At 41.5% G+C, this 18,472-nt stretch overlaps 1 pseudogene across 1 annotated transcript in view; it reads right to left on the bottom strand.

Moving 5' to 3' along the window:
* Positions 1–144: 144 nt before the first annotated feature.
* Positions 145–18,472, bottom strand: part of LOC149124622 (cellular tumor antigen p53 pseudogene) — a 50,813-nt pseudogene continuing 32,485 nt past the window's right edge. The window contains exon 3 of the transcript XR_016212924.1: positions 145–18,319. The product of XR_016212924.1 is annotated as a cellular tumor antigen p53 pseudogene (transcript). The remainder of the gene's footprint in view (positions 18,320–18,472) is intronic.

Here is an 18,472-nt window from a genome sequence, read left to right as displayed (position 1 = left end):
TTTGTGTTTGACAAGTTAATTATTGTTTTGAACTCTCAGGTTTCAGAAAACAAAAGGCGATACAGGAGAGATGGATTTGACCTAGATCTCACTTACATAACTGGTTTGTTAAGCTTAGCTATTGATTTACTTACATTGTCCTACTTTTCTTGTGTGCAAATTTTTATTTTGCTTTTGCTTTTTCTAAGCCATATTCTTCCATTTTTCCCCCCACAAAGACATATGCCAGTGAGATGGTATGACATATCTGTAGTTTAACTCTCACAATGGAAGCTCTCCACATCATACCAAATCAGGGATACTTGACTGCTCTAGAGAAAGTTGAATGATTTTCAGTTTCTTGAGAATTTATTGAGTTCGGATAGTTCTCTTGGGTCTTACAGATCCAGAGAGTCCTCTTCTCTTCTTAGAATACCAGAGATGGAGGCCACTGCATTGCAGGTCTTAAAAGTCTTCTGAGTCAGGAGTGTTGAAACCCTGGAAGTTCCCACAATCACCAGAACCCAGACCTCTCAGTTTTCCTTTGGTGCTTAACGAGGTGCTCCAGAATGAGCTCAACACAACTCTGGCATATTACTAGAATCAACTGAGTCTTAGGACACCATGACATTTAACTGGTCATTACACTGGGTAATTTAGTATATTCTCTTGGTTATCCTGTGTCTGGGATAGCTTTTTTCTGTCAACCTCAACCTTTAAAGTTTTTTTCAAAGTTTCCTTTATTGTATTTGAAAGGCAGAGTTACAGTGACAGGGAGAGGGGAACAGAGAGAAAGAAAAAGAGAGAGAGAGAGAAAGAGACAGAGAAATATTTGCCATTCACTGGTTCACTCCCCAAATGGCTGTACTGGTGAGGGCTGAGCCAGGCCCAAGACAGGAGCCAGGAGCCAGGAGCCAGGAGCTTCATCTGGGTCTCCCACATAGGTGGCAAAAACTCAAGTACTTGAGCTATCTTCTGCTGCTTTCCCAGGCATGTTAGTAGGGAGCTGGATGAACAGTTGGGATTCAAACTGACACCCATCTGGGATGTCTGCCTCACAGGAAGCGGCTTAACCCAATATACCACTATGCCAACCCCTTGAAAGTTCTTTTCTGTAACAAAAGTCTAAACATACTTAAATTATTTTCATATATTGTTCCACATCTATAATCACATTCATAATAGTGATTATCGTGATTTTTTAGATCGCATTATCGCCATGTCATTTCCATCTTCTGGAAAGCAGTCTTTCTACAGGAATCCAATTAAGGTAAGAGTTTTTATCTAATAAATACTCAATTTTCAGTGAACACAGATGTGGAGTCATAGTTTACTGTTGACCCAGGTTTGTCAGTCTTCCTCTGAAATCTTACTCTCTAACGTAAAACATCATAATGGATTATATCAGATAGTTTTTGCTGTATTTTAAGTAATAGCCAGTATTTTTAAAATTATATATACACACAGACCTATATTAGTTTTTAAAAGAAATGAACCAAAATGTCTTCATATAGCTATGACTTTTCTAAAATTTGATAAAATCTATCATTTTATGCATATACAGAGTAATACTATATACTTTGCCTTTTATTTATTTATATAATGCTTAGACCATAATAATCAGTTCATTATCGAAATGATATCTATTCAGAATTAATTTAAATAAGAACTATATGTTAACTGGGAATTAAGAATTTGGACAATAAATAAAATAAAGCTAGCTAACCAGCCAGTTTCCTCCTCTAGTGGCAGTAAACAATGCTTACTTGGAGTAGAGAATAATTTGAGTAGCCAAGCACACTGGTTAACTGTATGAAAGCCATCCATGGGTTAGACATGACTTGGACTACATGTACCTTCATATTCTATGAATCTCTTCTAGAAGCATGAGTGAGAGCCAAAAAGTAACAGCCATCATGTTTATATAACTAACTCCTGGGTCATTCCTAGGTTATGCTGGATAGTAAGATATGTGTCTGTCTCTTTTAGGAAGTTGTGAGGTTCCTGGATACCAAACATCGAAACCATTACCGAGTCTACAATCTATGCAGTATGTACATGACTTGATATTTTGCTACTATAGATAGAAAACAATTATGAATGTAAGAAGACAATTTCATTTCTACTTGTCATTTAATCATAAGCATTTGGTGGCAGTGAGGAGAGTGAGTTCAAAAATACTGATCTTGCTCAGGTACATTTAATAGGAAGATTGAGCTCAGTGGGTGCCCTTCAACAGAGACAAGCCTGTTAGAACCCAAGAGGCAGAAGTGGAGGTTTGGTCTACTCCAGTGGTTTTAGGGTTAAGAAAACTTTCTATTTTCCCTGGAACACTGCATTGAGGACACAGACCAAAAATAGGAATTCTCTATCCACTAGGAGTGAGTTGTGATGACAGCAGTGTACTAAGTGGGAGTGGGGAGGATTGTCATTTTTAGTCCTTGTTTATACTCCTGTGGAACTGTTGTCTTCTTTTTACTTGTTGCATACTATGGTTAGTGGTGAATTACCCCTGTGATTACAGAGTAGACTAAAATTTTAAAAAAAGAAACTAAACCTTTAAAGAATATTAACAAATGATATCCTTAAGTTACCACTCTTGTCTCTCCTGAGTTTTTCCTCTATTTGTTTATTAAATGGACATTTTGCAAGGGAAAGAATTTTGGCCAGTTACACTGCCTTTGCCCCATTGTTTTCAACTATCTTACAATAGTATAATGAATTATCTGCTAAAAAGTTAAAGTAAAGGCTATTCAAAAGTCAGTTGGATCAGTAACTTATCCATAGAATAAGTCACTAATTTTTTTATGTTTTTGAGGCCCTCAAGTTTTTTTAGAGCAGCTAGAGCCACTCAGAAAACTCCTTTTGTTTTTTTTTTTGTTTGTTTGTTTGTTTTATTTTTTTTATTTTTTTGACAGGCAGAGTGGACAGTGAGAGAGAGAGACAGAGAGAAAGGTCTTCCTTTGCCGTTGGTTCACCCTCCAATGGCCACCGCGGCCGGCGCGCTGCGGCCGGCGCACCGCGCTGATCCGATGGCAGGAGCCAGGAGCCAGGTGCTTTTCCTGGTCTCCCATGGGGTGCAGGGCCCAAGCACCTGGGCCATCCTCCACTGCACTCCCTGACCACAGCAGAGAGCTGGCCTGGAAGAGGGGCAACCGGGACAGAATCCGGCGCCCCAACCGGGACTAGAACCTGGTGTGCCGGCGCCGCTAGGCGGAGGATTAGCCTAGTGAGCCGCGGCGCCGGCCAGAAAACTCCTTTTGATAAGGAATTTCAATAGAAAACTTTAACATGTTCATAACTCATCATTTATTATGTTATTAGTTATGAAAATATGACATCTGTATGATTTATTTTAGGTGAAAGAGCTTATAATCCTGAACATTTTCATAACAGAGTCCAAAGAATCATGATTGATGATCATAATGTCCCTACTCTCAGGTAACTTTTATGCAACACTGGCTATGAGAAGAGGGCCAGATACACTGGGCTTTATTGTTTTGGAAATATTTTAATTCAACTAAAAGTCTAACTTTTAAAATCAGCGAGATGGTGGTATTCTCCAAAGAAGTAAATATGTGGCTGGCTCAAGACAAGAAGAACGTAGTAGTGATTCACTGCAAAGGCGGCAAAGGTAATAGCATTTTTTCTTTTTTTCTAAAGAAATTCAAAATGTATATTAAAGTATAAAACAGATTCATCTTACTATCAAACAATATGAGTAAGGTTTAAAATTTAGAATTTTTTTAAAGATTTATTTATTTGAGAGGCAGAGTTACAGACAGGAGAGATGGGGAGGGCCTTCTACCCATTGGTTTACTCCCCATTTAGCTGCAATGGCCATAGCTGGGCAGATCCAAAGGCAGGAGGCAGGGCTGCTTCTGGGTTTCCCACATGGATGCAGGGGCCCAGGCTCATTAGTAGGGAGTTGGATTAAAGTACAGTAGCTGGGACTCTAACCCGTATGGTATGCCAACAGCAGCAGGCAGTGACTTTACCTGCTGTACCACAGCACCAGCCCCTTAATATTGGAATTTTAAAAATTGAAATGGATGTATTTCTTTTTCTATACATATAGTCCATTGTTCTAACACCATCTACTGCATGTTATTTTATTCTCTATTAATTTCTAATCCCTCTCAGCCTTATCTCACCTTTCAGGAACTGACATATCCTCACTCACTTCATCTGCAGCTTCTATTAGTGAAGAGTTGTAATGTTCCTTTGGGGGACTCATATTGTCTTCCTTATTCTTATTTCAGGTTTTAGCTTTGTTTTCAGCATATGTGTGTATAAATATATATTACACACAAATATTTATAAACTTACAGAATTTCTCTTGTGAGATTTCTGTTATGTGCTGCTCTGTGTGCGTTTCAAGTGGAAGCACAGAGCACTATCTACTGGAGCCCTGTTCACCTGTAAATCATGGTGGAGTTGGGTGTGAGCTGTGGTGCACTTAGCCCCACCTTCTGAGACCCAGATGAGTTCTCAATGATGGATTTCATGGGCTCGAGTTTCCTTGTTGCCTGACTTGCATGGTGGGGAAGAGTCTCCTCTGAGATAGTGTGGACATCGCTCCTGTGTGGGAGGTGTCGTGGGATGGCTCCCACAGTTGATGTTTGTGTGTCTGGTAGGCCAAGGTCTATGTTCGAGAATGTAAACATTAAAGATGGCTTCTGTGGGCCAGCTGCAGGTCTGGATGGGCAGGGGGAAAAGGGGTCGGACAGCATAGTACCAATCTGTTTGCTTTTTTTATACCTTCTCTTTTTTTCCCCTCTTGGAACTTCAAAAGCAGTTCACCTATCTCCTCCTCCTGCTGCTACTCCCAGCTCCATGGACACCTAATTCCACCTAACCTGATCCACTGGGGACTGGCACCCTCCACCCCGACAACCTGTGCATGCTGCGTCTCCTCTGTTTCTCCTTCTTATTTTCCCTTTCAGCATGTACCTGCCCAGTCTGTGTTGGCCAACTGGGTTTCCCGGTGTAAATTTCCCGCAGTTCTATCTCCTGCATGTAACCTCTCTCCCTTTTAACTACCTATTTTGCCCCCATGTGACTTGGATATTCCTGTTTATTTTTTTTTCTTTTTTTTGACAGGCAGAGTGGACAATGAGAGAGAGAGACAGAGAGAAAGGTCATCCTTTTGCCATTGGTTCACCCTCCAATGGCCGCCGCGGCCAGCGCACCATGCTGATCCAAAGGCAGGAGCCAGGTGCTTTTCCTGGTCTCCCATGGGGTGCAGGACACAAGCACTTGGGCCATCCTCCACTGCACTCCCAGTCCACAGCAGAGAGCTGGCCTGGAAGAGGGGCAACCGGAACAGAATCCGGCGCCCCGACTGGGACTAGAACCCAGTGTGCCGGCGCTGCTAGGTGGAGGATTAGCCTGTTGAGCCACGGTGCTGGCCCAGATTTTCCTGTTTCTAAGCTGCCATCTTTTCCCTGACCCTTTGGTTCTTCTTACAACTTGATTCTTACATTCAATTTTAGAATAATTTTGTCCGTTTTCACAATATGTTTAGGATTTTCATTGGAAAGGAACTGAATTTATTAATTTGGGAGAACTGACAACTAGGTTATCTATTTATTTGAATCATTTGGCCCTTCAATAATATTTTATACTTTATATTCACAGTGGTTTTTGTAGTCCATTTTCTGTTGTGGTAGCAAAAATACCGAAGGCTGGGTACTTTATAATAAAAGTGGTTTATTTAGACCACAAATTTGAAGGCTGAAAGTCCAGGATCAGGCAACCCCATGTGTTTGGGCCCTGGTAAAGCTGCTTGGTTGCATCACAGCATGTTAGATGGCATCATGGTGGGAGTGATGCATTCGGTTAGCACGTGGTACTTATATTACCTTCTTAATAGAAAGCTGCTAGATTCTGTTGATAGTTTGGTTTACAGTTCTTGTATCCGGGCCATGGGTATGATTGGATATTCTTTTTTTAGTTTCCCTCATAATGTTAATTTCAACTGTTGGCTTCACAAAATGAGCTAGGCTGCATTTCCTTTCTTTTTTATTCTCCAAGTCTGTTTAACTTGGTTATTATTTTTTTTTCTTTACCTTAAATGTAAGCTAGGACTCCCTAGTGAACCCACATCAACCTACAGTTTTCTCTGTGGATGTTTTCAAGTTGTAAATCAGATTTTGTTAGATATAGGATTGTTTAAAACTATTTCTTGTATCTATTTTAGTTAGTTGTATATTCCCAAGCATTTGTCCATTTTATATACAATTTCAAATGTCTTGGCATCAAATTGTTCAACATATAATCTTACTATTCTAATATCTAGAGTGTGCTCCCCTTTTTATTCCCTATGTAGCTTTCTTGATGCCTTGTCTCTATTTTCTTTGATTAGTTTCACCAGGGATTTTTCAATTTTATCAATCTTTTCAAAGTACCAAATTATTAGATTATTGTTGGTAGCTCTTTTTTTAGTATTATTATATTAGAGGGGAGAGACAAAGAGAGCACTGGCACTCCCATCTGCTGGTTCATTCCCCAAATACTCAGAACATCAGCCCCAGTAGTAGCCAGGAGCCAGGAGCCAGGAGCCAGGAATACAGTGCTGGTCTCTCAATGTGGATGGCAGGAAATCAAATTACTTGAGCCATCACCACTGCCTCCAAAAGTCTGTATTAGGAGGAAGCTGGAGTCAGGAGCCAACCAAGCTGTTGATCAGTAGCCTCCTTTTCAGGAAACTTCATGCAAAAGGTGGAAAAACTCCTCTTTGGAAGTACCTGGCTTAGAATAGTGTTTGCAATGACAGACTGAGAAAGCAATTTAGCGGTTCATTAAACATTTTTAAAATGATAGAAAATTCTGTGCATCTCAGGTAAAAATAAGTTTGGAATTACATTAAGTAATTAGGTTCAGTGTGTACTAAGTAAAAAGCTACAGTAATTAAGCAAACATTTTTATTTTTTTTTTGAGACACAGGATGGTACTCACGTTTTATTGTAAAATAAGAAACCGATATAAAAAGGGGATATAAAAAGGGAAGAGGACTGGCGGTGACAAATGCAGATGTGCCTTGCAAGGTGCAAAAGAAATTGACCCTGAGCATTGTGGGGAAAGTGAAAAAGGTCTTAGTAGATGCAGATGGTACATGAGATGGAATCCTCCAGGCGTAGGTTAGGGCAGGACTTCTTTCAGGTGCCATTGTCACTAAGAGGCTGGGCAGGATTTGGCTGCACCAGCGTAGACCAGGTGCCCAACCAGTGAAGCTGTCAACCCAGCCAGCAGGAGGGCAGGGAACCAGCTCCCATGAGGGTGCCACATCCCAGCCACCCTATAATAAAGGGTGCTTTCCAGGACAGCCACACAGCATTTCATTAATCCTCACAGTAGACCCTGTGAGGTAGGCATGATCAGCATTTCATGAAGTTGTGGCCACATCCCTGCTCAGCACAGCAGGAGGGCTGGGCTTCCCACCCAGCCTAGGGCTGCTTCTCAGAGCATTTTTCCCCCCAAACATTCCTCACAGTCAAAATTCTAAAAGCTAAGGCTGGCCCATCCTAGCTCCCACTGCCCCTCCCTTCCTCCCCCCAATACCACCAGTGCAGGCCAAGGCAAGTGGAAGAATTCCTGGGAGTTCTGAGGCATACCTCTACCAAGTAGGGTTCAAGCACCTGAGTCCCAAAATGTCAAGGTAGGAGGGCATGGGGGTCGTCAACGTGGTCAGAAGGTGAGACCTCAGTCTGAGTTGGGCCCCTCTCTCTTGAACATTAGTTTTTTACTGCAGGAGGTAGACTGCCCCTTCTTGGCCTTTGGGCAGCTGGAGTGAGCCCTGCTCCCCCAGGGCTCCTTCTTGGCCTTGGCATCCTTGAGCTCCAGGACCTCATTCAGCTCTTGGAACACCTTGAAGCATTCACGCCCACGGATCTTAATGATGCAATATTCTCTATCAAGTGGCTTCTTTTTCTTGGGAGAGGAGTCGGTGGTGGTGGTTGGCAGTGCTTGCTTAGAGCTCCCGGGGGGCAGCTCAGGGCAGGACTCCCCTTTCTTGAGGAAATTTTCTTCCTCTGTGCCGTGGTCCCTCCCAGGACAGGCACACACTCGCACCTCAAAGCTGTTCCATCCTAGCAGGTTCCCCCTGGAATCTTCCAGTGTGATGAGGGTGAGGATGGGCCACCGGTTCATGCCCCCCATGCAGGAGCTGTTACACATGTAATTATAGTGGATGGTGGTACAGTCAGGGCCAATGTCGGGTGGCTCATAGGGCACCACCACACTGTGTCGGAAGGTGTTTCTGTCATCCAAATACTCAGCACACAGATTTCCCTCCACCCGGATGAGATGCTGAGAGAGGGGCCAGATCATCACTATCGGAACAGCACTCGTGGTGGGGGCAGTGTCTGACAACTTCCTTCATGTGTTGAGACTTCTTGAAGATGGCCATGGCCCGCACACGGGTGCCAGGCAGGGGTGTTGAGTCGACCCACAGCTGCACAGGGCAGGTGTTTGCTAGCTGCTAGAAGAGCTTGTTGAGGCAGGGGGAGTACGTGCAGGTGACAGACTTGGCCGTCCCAGAGTGCAGGAAGCCCAGCCGGAAACTGGAGTTGCCGTGGTAGGTCTTTTGGGAAGGGACAGAGGATGACAGGGGCCAGCAGGTGGCTGGTGCAGGGGTCGCCAGCCCAGGGGCAGCTGGGGTGGGGGCCTCTGGTGCAGGAGCTGCTGGTACTCAGAGCCCTTCATCTGGGTCTTCGTTGAGCCAGTTGGCAACATCTTTAGTGGACAGCAGATCATCCAAGGGAGGGTTCAGCAAGGTGGTCAGCAGGTTGTACTCAGAAAGCAGTTTCCATAGGTCTGAAAGTGTCTCCTGACTCAGGGGAGGCTCCAGGCTGAGAACTGACTACAACTCCTCCATGGCAGCACCCAGGAAGCTGGCCCGGTCGCCAGTCCTCAGGAGAGCGCATCACAGCCCCAGACGCCAGGTGCCCCCGCAGCGCAGTGGCTACCTGTGCCCTGGACGGTGGCCCCCAGGAAACAACATCTTTTTAAAGTTAAATTTTGTATGGCAGATGAAAAATAGAAATTCAAATAAAACTCGAGAAATTTTGAGGATAAATGACATGAAGCATAAGGTCAAGGATTTGCTTTAAAATGTAACAGTGGAAAAGAAAGGAGATGGCACAGAAGAAGAAAGGATAGAGGATAGAGGAGAGGGGAGGGGTAGGAGAGAAGCGAGGAAAGAGGAGAGGGAAAGTAACCAAGTTCAGCAAATATCAGTAATTACAAAATCAGGAAAAGTACACGAGGGTTCACTATCCTGTTCTGTATGCTTTCATATGTTTAAAAACTTTTGTACTACAATTAAATACTCTATGGAAGAAACAATGAGTATTGCAAATGCTAAAAGCCATTTTGAGTTGTGATCCTGGTTTTATTCTTTTTCTAAAAGAATGTTTAATTTATTTGAAAGGCAGTGGCACAGAAAGAGAGAGGGAGAGGCAGAGAGATCTTCTATCAAGTGGTTCACTCTCCAAATGGCCACAATGACCAGGACTGGGGATGGCTGAAACTGGGAGCCTGGAACCCTTTCTGGGTCTCCCCCATGGGTGGCAGGGGCCCAAGTACTTTGGTCATCTGCTAAATCCCCAGACTCATTAGCAAGGAGCTGGATCTGAAATGGACTAGCTTAACCTGCTGTGCCACAACTCTGACCGCTATTTTTAACTTTTATAGATACTTTTATTTATGTTATATGGATCATAGAGTGTAGAATTAGTTCCTAATTAGCAAGTGAGGCTTTAGGCTTGGAGTCCTAGGCAGAACTGACTGCCTCCAGTGTGTTTCCCAGCATCTGTGATTCAAGACAAGTACACATGTGCACAAGTGTATCATGTCCATTTACAGAACCAAATTCCAGATACAACCATAAAACAGCGAAATATCTTGGCTATTACTAAACTATTTGTGACAAGCACATTCAGGGTGTAAAAAAGTCAATCAAAAACACACTCTGGATACTTCTGAGTGTATTTTCATACTAAGTTCTACCATGAACTAGCTTCTTAAACTAACTTTTCTTTTCTAGGAAGAACTGGGACAATGGTCTGTGCTTGCCTCATTGGTAATCAGATCTTTGGTACTGCAAAGGTATGAAACATGTTACTACAATCTGTCTTGTGCTTACTGAAATCGCCAATTCTGAACTATCACTGCTAGGATGTTATGGTGACTCTCTGAGTCCCAATGGTTAAGTGAAACTGTAACTGGAGAGTGGGTCATTAAAAAGTATTGGTTGGCTCCTCCTTTGTTTCATATCCACTATGAAATTAGTAAATGACTACTTCTTACCCTGGACAAGGACTAGGGTAAAATGTGTGAGGCATAAAATTTAAGGGAATATAAAAAATCTCAGTAGTTAGCATAAATAATGTTAAATCAGTATTTTAAAAATAAAAACGAATGCAAAAAAATCATGATTAATCTTTTATTATTATTATTATTAATACTATTAATCTTTTAAATACAAGTGGGACCCAATAGGAGCAGGATTAAGTGAGGTCAGTAAAGCCAAGTTATACAAATGCAAAGCGTTGCAGGACTTCCTCATGAGAATAATATTCAGATTAATTAGATGCATTTTGCAGAGGACCTTGGCTATCCTTAAAATTGCTGTATATACATAAAAGGCCTTGCTTTCCCACTCAGAGTCTCTCATGGTTAATTACTATTTTTGCAAAGTCAATATACATAATAACTGTAATCTGGAAATTGCTGAGAAGAGAAGGTGAGTTGTTCCCATGTCTTAAAGCAGGGTTCATTTTGCTGCCATATTTTTGGGAAGCTGCCACTTAAGTCCCTACTTCCAGCAGCTCTGGTCTGCTGGCCTGCAGTAGAGAGAAGAGGAGCTGAGGGTTATGCACAACAGTCAGCTCTCCAGGAGATGGGAGGAGTGCGAGTGGGAGGGAAATTATGGGGGAGAAAGCCAATGTAATCCATAAACCGTACTTTGGAAATTTATATTTATTAAATTTAAAAAAAAGGAAAAAAAAACAGCTCTCTAGCCACTTCTGTCTTATAATCTAAGATACACAAGTTTGGAAAATAGGTGTTTCTTTAAGTCATACATCATTATGTTTCAGTGAGTTGTAAAAGCAACTTACTGAGTAGTGTTTCACTTCTAAAATGGAGATTAGAAAATATCAATGTTTGATGGGTGTGTGTGTATGCCCAAGTCTGTGTGTATATCATGGGTTTATTAATGTGGGTTACAATTTCATTTTCTTTTCATCTCAGTCTTCTCATTTGTATATTGGAAGGTAGAAAGAAGAGTTGGACCAAATAGTTTCTAAGGGCATTCTAGTTCTGAAAGTCCATGTATGCAGGAATCTTTGAATGAGACATATCTTTGATGTAGCCTTTTTAATACTGTTATTTTGAGTAGCCTCTCTTCACAGAATGCTCCCCCTTAAGGAAATAATGTGTCCTTAGAAACTTAAAACACATCTACTATGGGAAAGGGAAGATTGCAGATGAACCATTGTTATGTTGCTCCTTTTCTATAGGAAAGTCTTGCTTATTTTGCAAGTCGACGTACTGATCACACCATCAGTAGTAAATTCCAAGGAATTGAAACTCCCTCCCAAGTAAGTTTTCTTTTTAAAGGGGCACTTCTTTGGGAGGAGTGGGTTAAGATTAGCCCGACACATGGTTTCACTTTAGACTCTTCTCTGTTGGATATCAGGCAGTGGCCCTTGGGTGCCCTGCAGCAGGCTTTAACTCCTCCTCAGGACCAAAACCTATACCTCAGTCGCTGCCCATGCTTGAGGAGCAGTGGGTCCTCCCTAGAGCATTTGATATTTGTTGTTGTGTACAGAGTTCAGCAGTTGATTACTTTCCTGTAATAGGCAAGTCTAATACCTAAGATTCCAGGCCCCTAATGCTTATCAGTTGCCTTTGATTTCCCCATAGAAGAGGAACTGAGTCTTTCACAAACCCCTCCTGCGGCAATGTTGCCCTCTCAGAGAATCATGAGAACTATTTCTAGATGATTTCCTTGTGAGAGTGGTTGGGGAGGGAGAAGGAATGTCTATATTTTGATGGTTAAAGAAAAAAGAAAATAGAGGCTGGCACCATGGCTCGCTTGGTTAATCCTCCGCCTATAGTGCCGGCATCCCATATGGGCACTGGGTTCTAGTCCCAGTTGCTCCTCTTCCAATCCAGCTCTCTGCTATGGCCAAGGAGGGCAGTGGAGGATGGGCCAAGTGTTTGGGCTCCTGCACACCCATGGGAAACCAGGAAGAAGCACCTGGCTCCTGGCTTCAGATCAGCGCAGCGTCGGCCATAGCAGCCATTTGGGGAGTGAACCAATGGAAGGAAGACCTTTTTCTCTCACACTGTCTGTAACTCTGTCAATTTAAAAAAAAAAAGAAAAAGGAAAATAAACACTTTTCAAAACCTCTAATATACCCCAAATGCTTCTAAACTTAAAACTATTTCATTTAGGATTTATAATATTTATGTGGAGATTGCTGAATTTTTTCCTTTTAAAAAGATTATGGAAATTTTCAAACATATGCAAAAAAGACAATTATACAACAAATCCATTTTTACTCAACATGCCACTTTATCTCATAACTAACCAATCATGGTTTATTCATTCTCTCCCCTCTCTATCCAAATTCCTCAACCCTATTCCACTCTGTTTCACCAAACCTGGGTTATTCTGAAGGAAATTACACCCATGAGATCATTTTATCCCACAAGTATTTTGGTATGACATCTAACATAAGGTCTCAAGAGAACCCAAAAATCTTAATACCATTTATCACATCAAATGCTGTATGCCTTATAAAATCTTAATAATTTCAAATTTTGAGTTTATTTTTAAATTTTCATAATTGTCTAAGATACTTAGAAAACTTTGTTTCAGTTACAATACAAACAAGGCCCATACATATCATTTGGATGCTACCTCTCTTAGGTCTCTTTCTGTTTCTGTTTCCCATCTCATTTTTATTCCTTGTGATTTGTTTATTGCAGAAATCAAAACATTTATCTGATAGAGTTTACAACAGTCTAGACTTTATTGATACATGCTAAGGGTTTTATATTCATTACCTAATTCAATAGGCACTGTTATGAATCCCATTTTACAGATTATGAAATTGAAGTTCAGAGAAATTAACCACTAGAACCAAGAACTCAAATCTAGATCTGTCAAATCTGAAGCCCAGTATAGTCCATGCTGTGAACAGCTTCTATTTATTGTCCCCCTAAAACCAAAGTGAGAGCTGATTGAGACTCTTAGGGAGATGTGAATGTAGCTATAAATGAGAGACTTTCTTTGAGTGAAGTGATGGCAACTGAATAACTACACTGGGCTTTGAAAGCAGCACACAGTAACTTCTCACCCTAGATCTTTGGTTAGGACAAAAGAATTCAGCCTTTACTCACCAATACTTTTCTCCCATACCTAAGCCAAAGAAAACAAAAAACAAGATATACATACACCCTTGGATAAAAGTAATACATCAACCTACTGAAGTCCATCTTTTATCACGCCATTTCCATGCTCAAAATCCATGATGGCTCCCTGCTGCCAATGGCAACTATATGTTCTAACCTAGCTCTCAAGATCTTCTGCGGCCGGTGCTGCGGCTCACTAGGCTAATCCTCTGCCTTGCGGCGCCGGCACATCGGGTTCTAGTCCCAGTCAGGGTGCCGGATTCTGTCCCGGTTGCCCCTCTTCCAAGCCAGCCCTCTGCTATGGCCTGGGAGTGCAGTGGAGGATGGCCCAAGTCCTTGGGCCCTGCACCCCATGGGAGACCAGGAGAAGCACCTGGCTCCTGCCATTGGATCAGCATGGTGTGCCGGCCGCAGCGCACCAGCCGCGGCGGCCATTGGAGGGTGAACCAACGGCAAAAGGAAGACCTTTCTCTCTGTCTCTCTCTCTCACTGTCCACTCTGCCTGTTAAAAAAAATCCTCTTCAATTTGATTTTTCAAATTTTTTCTTCATTAAGTGCTGTCACATATCCTGTGCTCTAAGACAATAAGACCCTTTGCTATTTCCCAGCTTGTCAGCACTGTGTATCTTCATGCTATGAATCTGGTGGCAGGAGCCAAGGGTATGTGAAATGCAGCTCCTTCACTGACTCTCCCCATACATCTCCCTTTCTCCATTTCTCCTTTAGTCCTGCACAGTTATCCTGACTTTAGTCCAGAACTAGCACACCATATGCTACACCTGAATGTCTTCTGATTCACTGGGATAGCAATAGAAGAACTCAGCTGCAGACTTCAGATTTGGCAAGGCCCTGGGGCAGAGGTTCCTTTATGTCAAGTGATGATTCTCCAGACACCATCACATTCTGACCCTCCCAGTGAGCCAGTCTCCTGGTCACATTACATCTATCCCTGAGTTAAGAACTTGCATGAGACTATCTCATGGCTGCCCTTTCTCATAGAAAGTACAACACTTAATTTTATTAAACTTCCCAATGGGGAAAGAAGAATCTGTGAACTTCTGAGTCCTGTTGGTTCAGTGCCAGAACTGTTCAACTTCCTTAAGAAAGACTCAAGGACAGACCTTGTGAATAAGTTTATCACAGAAAGAATGAAACCAAGAAAATTCCAGAACTTCTTTGCAACAACAGAACTGAGAAAATGATAATTAAAGAAACTCTAGCTGGCAGAGGCAAGGTAAAAATGACCAAGAATCTACCTGAGAGATGTTGGTCTCCTCCTGAGTTTGCAAATACCATTCTTCCATTATCATAGGCTATTCTTCACCCAATCACAAAGCTTCCCGTAACTCAGTCACATCCTTGCTTCTATCCACACATGGATAATGGTGTAGTCTAAAACACAATCATAATTATAAGCACCCTATAAGCCAGACCTGATTCCTTTCTGGTTTCCTCCCAAAGCACTTAGTTCAGTATTGTTTCCTAAGGTAGTTTTGAGGCCACATACATAAAAACACTCTGTCTTATAACAAAATCCAGCAAGTGATTTCTTAATTTCTTACTGCCCTTACCAAGCTCTATGCCCTGCCCTCACAATAGGAATTTCTGATTTTCAGCTTTTCTTCCTCATGTAACCTGAAGCTTTTGTTTCTTTGCAGAGTAGATATGTTGGATATTTTGAGAATGTGAAAAATCTCTGCAACTGGACTCTCCCGCCAAAAAAAATCCTTACGCCATACAAAATTATCATTTATTCAATTCATAGTAAGTGTTTTTGTATAACTGAAAAACTGGGCAGAAGCAACAATGTTCCCATTCTTTGGGAAGATTTGCTTGTGGATATATACAGATGAGCTTTACTAGTACTAGGGCATCTAAAGAAATCTTTGTGAGTTTTAAACCATTTCAGGGAAGTCACGGGCATTTCAGCCTAATGAAGTTTTAACACCTTTCTCTCATAGGAACAATGAGAATAAAATAGTTTCTCAAAATTCAAAGCCTAAAAATCATTTAAAAATTTGGGAATTTTTGTGTCAGTCGGATATTATATCCTAAGATTATGTCTTCTTTCTTAATATCACTTTGGGTTTTATTTAAACCTTGTAGAAGGGGCCAGTGCTACGACACAGTGGGTTAAAAGCCCTGGCCTGAAGTGCCAGCATCCCATATGGACACTGTTTCTAGTCCTAGATGCTCCTCCTGATCCAGCTTTCTGCTATGGCCTAGGAAAGCAGTAGAAGATGGCCCAAGTTCTTGGACCCTTGCACCCACGTGAGAGACCTGCAAGAAGCTCCTGGCTTCCTATTGGCACAGCTCTGGCCGTTGCGGCCATCCTGGGAGTGAACCAGCGGGTGTCTCTCTGTCTCTACCTCTCTAACTGTCTTTCAAATAAATAAAATAAATCTTTAAAAAAAAAAAAAAAAAACCCTGTAGAGACAATGCTTACAACTGTAAGGTGCAGATCTGGAAAAAATAGGGAGTTGCTCAAATTCACAACTTCAAGTTATTGTAGGTGAAGTTGTGTGGAATTTTATGGCATGATTTGCTTATCTCAGACTAACATGAAATAGAGGATTGGAAAACCTCAATCTCAGGGGCCAGCATTGCGGCATAGAAGGCTAAACCACTGCCTACAGTTTTATCATTCCACTTAAGTGCTGTTCCAAATCCAGATCCCTGTGGGTGCACCTGAGAGCAGCAGAGGATGGCCTGACTGCTTGGGCCCCTGGTACCTACAAGGGAGACTCAGATGGAGTTCCAGGCTCCTGGCTTCAGTGTGGCCCACCCATGGATGTTGTGACCATTTGTGGGAGTGAAGCAGTAGATGGAAGATCTTTGTCTCTCTCTAACTCTGCCTTTCAAACAAACAAATAAAAGACAATCTGAGATCCAAGATCCTGGGTGTTCAGCTTTCCACATGTCTTAGCTTGTAAACCAACTCAGGAAGGACTGTTGGACAAGTTAAAATTCGTCCTGCACCCGTGTAAATAAGCGGGCCAAACTTACTGGGATCAGTATGATTTTTGAATAAAAATAATCTTTCAAATGGTTGTGACAACAAGAGAAAGGAGCTAGGGAGACTGAGAAGAAAAAGTGTGAGAGGCTCTTAGATGGGTAATGTCTGTGACTGCACACTTTCCAGCTTTCATTGTCTTTGAGCTCTTTACTCTGCAAGTTGTAGAAAAGTGATAATGCAAACAACTTTTCTACATAGAAATGCAAACTGGATATGTTCAGTGGAATGCAATTGGCTACTAGCCCATTTGCATCTAGTCGTAGGTTCATTGCATCATTTACTATATGCTTGTGTGTGGTACTTTGAACCAGCTAGAATATTTTATTGTTTCCTCATTAGTGTGCCTATCTTTTTAATTTTATACAGATGTTGGAAAAGGCGATGGAAGTGACCTAAAAATTCAAATAACTACAAAACAACAGACAGTCTTTTCATGTTCATCTTCTAAAAACTGCAAGGTAAGAGAAAGCATATGAATTGAAAATTCTGAAGTTTTTTTAAAGCTCAAAGTTATATCAGCATGTTGGCCTCCTGAACCATCACTCACCACAAAGAAGATGTTATGTTGCTTTGTAGTTACCATCCAACATGGAAACCGTAAGTATGGATGCAAACCAGAGCTAACTTAACCAAATTGTTTGAAAAAAAAAAGGGGGGAGGGTTTCCCAGGGTATTTTCTAAAATATATATCATTGTAAATTGTGGCTTTGCCTTTTAGGTTCCCACAAATGCTGAGCATGTTACCAGGAATCTATCAAGATTTTAATTTCAGATTGTAGTTATTTTTAGCCATATTTTTTTCCTCTTGGTCATTTTACCTTTTACTGTCCAACACTAAAATTTCAAATTGTAGCATACAAGAAAATCTCCTAGGGGCATGTAAAGATGCAAATTCATTATCTGTGCCTCCAAGGTATGATTCAGGAAATCTGGAATGGGTCTCAGCTATCTGTAGATATAGCAATGCTCCAGATGACTGTAACCAACAGTCCTGTGAGTTAGCGTTATGAGAAACTATGTAAGCATATGGATGAAAGAGGAGTCTCTTTACCCAAAGCAATGGGACCCTAGTAGACAATGATCTGCTAAAATGTTGAAGTGATGCCTAACTATATAAAGACTTTTGTGGAACAATAATAAAGCTTCTTTCATGAGTCTAGGAACTGTAAACATTCAGAAGACCCTCCCATGCTTCTATTCCTGACACTAATCCTCCTTGTCCTGTCCCCCTGTGTTGGTTTTGTTTTGTTTTGTTTTGTTTTGTTTTGTTTTGCCTCTCCTAGCTGAGGGCATTCACCTGGGCCTGATCCTTGACATTTGTGTTTTCATTTCTGTAACTACCCCATTCTTGGTTACTCTCAGCCATTCCCCTTCTTTACATTATTATTTGTTCTTTAAGCCGTGGAACATATATTAATGAGCACTCACTGTTGCTACATGTAGAAATTACAATATGGACAGTCTTTACCCCAACAATCCAAAGTTAGTCAAATCCAAACTTGCCAAATGGAGCTTTTCCTCTGCTACTGCAGATGGCACCATCATTCTTTCACTCAGGTCTTCACACGTGGTATTATCTTTGATTCTCACTTTGCCTTCTCCACATAAATCCAATGAGTCACCAATTCCTCTGATTATTCCTTTGAAATTTTTCTTCATTCTCCTTTCCTTTATGTTTCCACTGCCACTGTTTAGTCCATTTGCTCGTTGCTCTGACAAAGTTTCTAAACAATGGTCTCCTTACCTTGTCTTTCTTCTTACACATTGTAGTGGGTAGAATCCTACAACATGCATCTTGAAGTATTGCTCTCATTGTGAAGAGCTGTATGTACGTCAGAAGACACACAGTTTATGCACAGTTAAAGCCAGTTAGCATCTTTGGGTCAGCATTCTTATCTGAAAAATAAAGATGACATCTCAAGTGTTGTGAGAATTAAGTTAGGTAATAAAATAAAAATTTGTCAACTATAAATTACCAAGTAGATGTTAATTCATGACAGTAGTCAGGATACTTTGACACATAAAATACCCCTCTCCCCAATACTCTCT

Source organism: Oryctolagus cuniculus, chromosome 9 (assembly GCF_051225735.1).
Source record: "Oryctolagus cuniculus isolate XC-2025 breed Fujian yellow rabbit chromosome 9, ASM5122573v1, whole genome shotgun sequence".
NCBI classification, from domain to species: Eukaryota; Metazoa; Chordata; class Mammalia; order Lagomorpha; family Leporidae; genus Oryctolagus; species Oryctolagus cuniculus.
Note: the sequence above shows the minus strand (reverse complement) of the source record. Positions and strands in the feature narration are given on the sequence as shown.